This window comes from Staurois parvus, unplaced genomic scaffold, assembly GCF_062004578.1.
Source record: "Staurois parvus isolate SC_StPar_1 unplaced genomic scaffold, SC_StPar_1.0 ptg000491l, whole genome shotgun sequence".
In the NCBI taxonomy this organism is placed as follows: Eukaryota; Metazoa; Chordata; class Amphibia; order Anura; family Ranidae; genus Staurois; species Staurois parvus.
The window spans coordinates 1-7,165 of record NW_028318287.1 but is presented as its reverse complement, the minus strand read 5'-3'; the positions used below and the strand labels follow the sequence as shown (position 1 = coordinate 7,165).

Genomic DNA, 7,165 nt, shown 5'->3' with positions numbered 1-7,165 from the left:
TTGGATCCGCTTTCCCAGAACAAAGATGGCCGCTGGAGAACTTGGCTCTTCCTTCCCAGTAGTTAGAAGCCCATTCCTCCTAGGGCTGATTTTCAGAACAAACACGGCTTTAAGGCTACGTTCACACTAGCATTGTCAGCAGGCGGCAGACAGGCGTTTGGGAAGCGTTTTTACCGCTTTCCAAACGCCTTTGAAAAATCTGCACATTGCAGCACATAGTGCTGTTCACATGGAAGCGTTAGCGTCGCGGCAAAATGGACACCTCTGGTCGAGTCAGGAGGAGTTGAAGCCTCCCATTCAAGTCTATGGTGCCGCTCCGCAAATGCCCGGTCGGCGGAGCATTAACACCATTCAAACTTTATTATTGGCGTTTGTGGGGCATTTTTAACGCTTGGCAAATGCCTACCAACTTCCGCTAAACCGCGCATACAGCGTTTTTGGAGTGTTTGCAGAGCGTTAAAAACGCTTCACAAATGCCGGACCAACGCTTGTCAAATGCTATAGGGGTGTTTGGCAAGAGTTGGAAAAAAAAGTCAAGTGTGAACGAGCCCTAAGGCTTTGGGGGAAATCCACCCACCCGCTGTAGTTAGAAGCTACATACCCCTAATTCTGGCAAGTCGGATCTGCTTTCCCAGAACAAAGATGGCTGCTGGAGAGCTCGGCTCTGCCCCCCCATTGTAGTTAGCGGCTGCCCACACATCCCCTAAAACGCAGCAGTCTCTTCCCAAAACAAACATGGACACCGGAGCGCTTGGTTCCGCCTTCCCGGCTACCCAGAGGACTCAGCGGTGGGTGAAGTGCGCAGGCGCAGCGTCCATATTGGTGACTGAGCGATCTGACGGACCGGAGGAGGTTTGTACACGGAGCCGGGTGAGCGGGGTGTGTGACCGGGGGGCACACCGAGGGGTGGGCGGGGCGGAGGAAATATGTGGGATCTCGGCGGAGGCCCCAGAGAATGAAATGGCGGTGATGTCAGATTTATATGGCACGTGGTGATTGTGCAGCCAAGTTCATGAGAAGAACAAAGCCCTATATATAATATATATCTTCCCCAATGTGAGACATGGAGGAGGACGTCACAGCGAGTGAAGAGATACCAAACATGCCCCGCTTCACTCACATCCTACCGGCCAATCCTGACCCCTCCAATGGCTTCCAGCGAGACCCGGGAGAGAGGAGCCGCAGGGGCGGGCCCATTGCTGGAGCCAATGAGGGCTCAGCAAAGTGTGATGTCTAAACGTTTGTTACCGCCATGGAAGGAACGCATTAAACCCCCAACAGTACAATCAGTCTGTAGATGCAGTAAAGCATGCTTGTTATACTCACTGTGGGACCTAAGGGGTTAATCCTCCACATTGTGTAGAAAGGCTGTTTGATCCTGTCTTCTCTGATCCTCCCCTTCTTCTACTGTCCCCAATCCATCTGCTGATAGAACAGAGCCTTGGGGGGCAAAGCTGCACATGCTCAGTTTGGTGTGCATTGCTAGAGAGAGTTTTTTCTTTTTTTGGGAGGGTGTATGTGATCAGCACAGGGCCAATCAGCACTGTCCAGACAGAGGGTCAGGGGTCATGCAGCCTGCTAGAGCAAAATGAAAACTCCTCCTACAAGCTTTAACCAGTGCTCTGCTGGACACTGATAGAAGTCACAAGACTGCTATATACTGCTTATGGGAAAAGGGATGTAGCAGTTTATATTTACTAAGATAATTGCATTTCCATGTCCTGTGTACTGGGAAGGGGGGGGCGGCAGATATAGTGAATGCGGGGTCCGGGGGGACCGGGTATAGTGAATGGAGAGTCCGGGGAGGGTGGATATAGTGAATGCAGGGTCCAGGGAGAGCAGATATAGTGAATGCAGGGTCCGGGGAGAGCGGATATAGTGAATGCAGGGTCCAGGGAGAGCAGATATAGTGAATGCAGGGTCCGGGGAGAGCGGATATAGTGAATGCAGGGTCTGGGGAGACCAGATATAGTGAATGCAGGGTCTGGGGAGACCAGATATAGTGAATGCAGGGTCCGGGGAGACCGGATATAGTGAATGCGGGGACCGGGTATAGTGAATGGAGAGTCCGGGGAGGGTGGATATAGTGAATGCAGGGTCCAGGGAGAGCGGATATAGTGAATGCAGGGTCCGGGGAGAGCGGATATAGTGAATGCAGGGTCCGGGGAGAGCGGATATAGTGAATGCAGGGTCCGGGGGGACCGGGTATAGTGAATGGAGAGTCCGGGGAGGGTGGATATAGTGAATGCAGGGTCCAGGGAGAGCGGATATAGTGAATGCAGGGTCCGGGGAGAGCGGATATAGTGAATGCAGGGTCCGGGGAGACCGGATATAGTGAATGCAGGGTCCGGGGAGAGCGGCTATAGTGAATGCAGGGTCCGGGGAGAGCGGCTATAGTGAATGCAGGGTCCGGGGAGAGCGGATATAGTGAATGCAGGGTCCGGGGAGAGCGGATATAGTGAATGCAGGGTCCGGGGAGAGCGAATATAGTGAATGCAGGGTCCGGGGAGAGCGGATATAGTGAATGCAGGGTCCGGGGAGAGCGGATATAGTGAATGCAGGGTCCGGGGAGAGCGGCTATAGTGAATGCAGGGTCCGGGGAGAGCGGATATAGTGAATGCAGGGTCCGGGGAGAGCGGATATAGTGAATGCAGGGTCCGGGGAGAGCGAATATAGTGAATGCAGGGTCCGGGGAGAGCGGATATAGTGAATGCAGGGTCCGGGGAGAGCGGATATAGTGAATGCAGGGTCCGGGGAGAGCGGATATAGTGAATGCAGGGTCTGGGGTTTAGCAACACTTTAAGGTAAAAAAAAGTTTAACCACTTCCCATCCTCCCTAAAGCAGAAATACTGCTACAGGGCGGCACAAAATCGTGTGTGTGTATATATATATATGTATGTATGTATGTGTGTGATTTTGCATTCCCCTACCCACGCCGCCATTTGATGCCGCGACGGTCAATCACCGGGTCCCAGTCGGTGATTACTGAGCATCTCTGACGGGGAGGGGGATGGTTTTGTTTACTAACAGTCCTCCTCCCTGTCAGCTCGGGCACACTGCTCAGCACAGCCATCCAGAGCAGTGTGATTACAGTGAAACCCCGCCCCCACCCTCTAGTAAAACACTCCCAGAACACAGTTAATCCTTTGATTGCCCCTCACAGTAACCCCTTCCTGCCCAGTGCCATTAGTACAATCAGTGCTTTTTTTTTTTCTAGCACTGTATTGGTGTCATTGGGGATGTCAGTGACACCAAGTCCGTTTCCCACCCAGTGTCAGAATGTCTGCCGCAGTCCTGCTAGAAGTCGCAGATCGCCGCCCCCGGTCTGTTCTCTCCAGACACTCTCCCCACGTACCCCTCCCCCCGCCTCGTCTGTTCTTTCCTGACCCCCTTCCCCTAGGCCAGGGGTAGGCAACCTGTGGCTCTCTAGCTGTCATGGAACTACATTTCCCATGAGGCATTGCAAAGATTACAAAACTGACAGTTACAGCTATGACTTGCAGAGGCATGATGGGACTTGTAGTCCTGCGGCTCTCAGGTTGCCCACCCCTGTCTTAGACTGACTGCCTATCTTAACTGTACTGTTAGTATCTTCTAATCCTGTTATCTGCTATCTTGTTACCCCCCCCACCCCTCATCTTTCTTCTCTTGACCCCCCCCCCACCCCGTCTGTCCTCTCCTCTCGTCTGTCCTCCCCTCCCGTCTGTCCTCCCCTCCCGTCTGTCCTCCCCTCCCGTCTGTCCTCCCCTCCCGTCTGTCCTCCCCCCCCCGTCTGTCCTCCCCCCCCCCCCGTCTGTCCTCTCCCCCCCCCGTCTGTCCTCTCCCCCCCCCCCCGTCTGTCCTCTCCCCCCCCCCCCGTCTGTCCTCTCCCCCCCCCGTCTGTCCTCTTCCCCCCCCCGTCTGTCCTCTTCCCCCCCCGTCTGTCCTCTTCCCCCCCCGTCTGTCCTCTTCCCCCCCCCCCCGTCTGTCCTCTTCCCCCCCCCCCGTCTGTCCTCTTCCCCCCCCCCCCGTCTGTCCTCTTCCCCCCCCCGTCTGTCCTCTTCCCCCCCCCCGTCTGTCCTCTTCCCCCCCCCCCCGTCTGTCCTCTTCCCCCCCCCCGTCTGTCCTCTTCCCCCCCCCCCCGTCTGTCCTCTTCCCCCCCCCCCGTCTGTCCTCTCCCCCCCGTCTGTCCTCCCTTTACCCCCTACAAGCTGCCTCCTCTCCTCAGCCCTTTTTACTCCCTCATGTATCCACTCCTGAACCCCCTACCCCCCCCCATCATTGCCTCCTGACCTCTGTACCCCCTGTTGCTGGGTCCGGTGTCTCAGTAAATGCCTCTAGTAGTCATCTCCTATGTAGGCCGCTATGGATTGGTGGGATTCTATTTACAAATAACGTGACACTTTCTTCCTCCATACAGGAGATCTCAGCGAGAGGCCGGGAGGTGCAAAGAGATCAGACTAAACCAGCCGGTGAAAGTGTAAAGACGGTTCAGCATGGTGAGTCCTCCCAGCACCTCCACTTCACACGTCCATCCATCAGGGTGTGATGAGCCGCTCCCCTCCCCCGTCCCCATTCATTCTGCTGGATACCATGATAGTAGTTGGTGTACATGGGTAACACTCCAGTAGGGGGCAGTATACATGGATACCCTCTGAGTAACCAAGGTGTATGTCAGTAACGTGATGGGGATACTGGCAGGACACCCACTTTTCCGAATATTCTCCACTAGTTATCATTACATTTACTCTCTGAGCTCCAGTCCATCTACTTTGCCTAGGCTGAGATGATGTCATCAGCATGCTGCAGGCAAGAGGAAGCATTTCCTCCCATATCCCCCCCCAATCCTCAGTTATTTATTTCAGGTACTTATATAGCGCCGTCAATTTACACAGCGCTTTACATATAAATTGTACAGTCACATCAGTCCCTAACCCTCAAGGGGCGTACAATCTAAGGTCAGACTGCAACTTTTTTAAATTTGCAGCAGGGGGCTGATCTGTGTCAGTTGTGTGCGCAGGAACTTGGATGTACACGATTGTGTCCAGGAAGTAGAATGGTGACTCCGGATGATGCTGGAAGAAAGATGGTGTCATACGTCTGGAAGGGAAAGCAGATGAAGGCATTGTAAGGGGGGGGAAGGATTGTGATCTCAGTGAGAGACATAAATGCCTGTAATATCCACACTGACACGTGGCATTCATGCATCTAACATGGAAACAAGATGGCGGTGTACATTTCAGCATCACTGAGGGTACAGTAGAGATGTTCTGTACGATCTGCATGCTGGCTGATAAAAGGGGGGGCATGACGCTGGATGAGGATACCCTGTTGTGCGTTTTTTGGTGTATTCATTTTTGTATAATTTTCCTCCTAACAGTCTCGAAGATATGATTCCAGAACTACGATCTTCTCTCCAGAGGGTGAGTTCAGTCCTTTATGAATGTCCCCTCTCTACACATTACTTTCAGTGTTTAATCGGGGTTGTCAGCCTCACCCCTCGGTGTCGGTTTCACTTTCACTTTGACTGGCTCAAGCCGGCTTTTCAGCTTTCTTTTTCAAGGGACTTTCCTTTAGTCAGAGGACAGCACTGCCCCCTGCTGTCTGTGAGCGGGTATAGCTGTACTGAGAGGCTTCAGCTATTATTTATTTATTTCAGGTACTTATATAGCGCCGTTAATTTTTGGTCTTTTTTGTTAATTTAGCAAAAAATAAAAACCCCAGCGGTGATTAAATACTACCAAAAGAAAGCTCTAGTTGTGTAAAGAAAATGATAAAAGTTTAGTTTGGGTACAGTGTTGTATGACCGCGCAATTGTCATTCAAAGTGTGAGTGCTGAAACCTGAATATTGGCCTGGGCAGGAAGGGGGTACAAGTGCTCGGTATGGAAGGGGGTAAAAGCGCCCGGTGTGGAGGGGGGTAAAAGCGCCCGGTGTGGAGGGGGGTAAAAGCGCCCGGTGTGGAGGGGGGTAAAAGCGCCCGGTGTGGAGGGGGGTAAAAGCGCCCGGTGTGGAGGGGGGTAAAAGCGCCCGGTGTGGAGGGGGGTAAAAGCGCCCGGTGTGGAGGGGGGTAAAAGCGCCCGGCGTGGAAGGGGGTAAAAGCGCCCGGCGTGGAAGGGGGTGAAAGCGCCCGGCGTGGAAGGGGGTGAAAGCGCCCGGCGTGGAAGGGGGTGAAAGCGCCCGGCGTGGAAGGGGGTGAAAGCGCCCGGCGTGGAAGGGGGTGAAAGCGCCCGGGGTGCAAGAGGGTAAACCAGAATGATCAAAAAACTTGTCTGAGAGGAAGGAAAGATAAAGAGAGAATAGAATTGCGGAGGAGAGAGGGAAGTAGGTAGGCGGATACCCGTGGCCCCAGGTTGGACTCCTCCCTTCCCTATATCACATCTAAGGGCACCCCTGGCCTATACAATGCGATCAGATTATTATGTTCTCATGCGATGTATATTGTTTCTTAGGCCGCCTGTATCAGGTGGAATACGCCATGGAAGCCATTGGACACGCAGGCACCTGCCTGGGAATTCTGGCAAATGACGGAGTTTTGCTTGCGGCCGAAAGAAGAAACATCCACAAACTCCTGGACGAGGTTTTCTTCTCCGAAAAAATCTACAAATTAAACGAGTGAGTTCTGTGACCTAAACCAAAAAAGAAACATCTGCGCTAGACTAGAATAGGAAGAAATTGTTGCCTCCAGCGCAGTACCCAGACACTAGATACTCGCCAACAATTTATGCTTCGTTGTGCAGCGCAATTATTTTTTTTTTCTTCAAATATCAAAAACTAAATTATAACCTGACAAAGTGCGAAGCCAGATATTACCTGATTAAGATACAACTAAAATATGCAAGTTTTTTTTTTTTTCTTCTTTTTTGAAAACTCCATTTTAACTTGATATGTGTAAAGGCAGATATTACCCGGCCAAAGTACATCCACAGTATATACAATAATCTACATGTGTAGATGCTTCAAGCGCTAATACTTGTGAAATAAAAATACAATAATATTGCAGATTTCAAGTACTCAGATGTGCCAATTGAAATGCATTAATTGCACAACTGACCTGAATTCCTAAATTAACCTTCAAATACATTCATGATATCATGCCACAGTTAGAGAAGTTCATATGTGTATGATCCCGATCGTCATAAGCAGTGAGTAATATGACGGCTCTGATATTTGAATTATGTGGATG

At 51.9% G+C, this 7,165-nt stretch overlaps 1 long non-coding RNA gene across 3 annotated transcripts; it reads left to right on the top strand.

The window, feature by feature from the left end:
* Positions 1–756: 756 nt before the first annotated feature.
* On the top strand, positions 757–6,627 carry LOC149452179 (uncharacterized). 3 transcript variants are annotated; one of them, XR_016314911.1, is made up of 4 exons: positions 757–870; positions 4,401–4,479; positions 5,361–5,403; positions 6,432–6,627. It is a non-coding gene; the product is annotated as an uncharacterized LOC149452179 (long non-coding RNA). The 3 variants fall into 3 exon arrangements; XR_016314912.1 differs by having other exon boundaries at positions 762–852; XR_016314913.1 differs by having other exon boundaries at positions 856–879.
* The last annotated feature ends 538 nt before the right edge of the window (positions 6,628–7,165 follow it).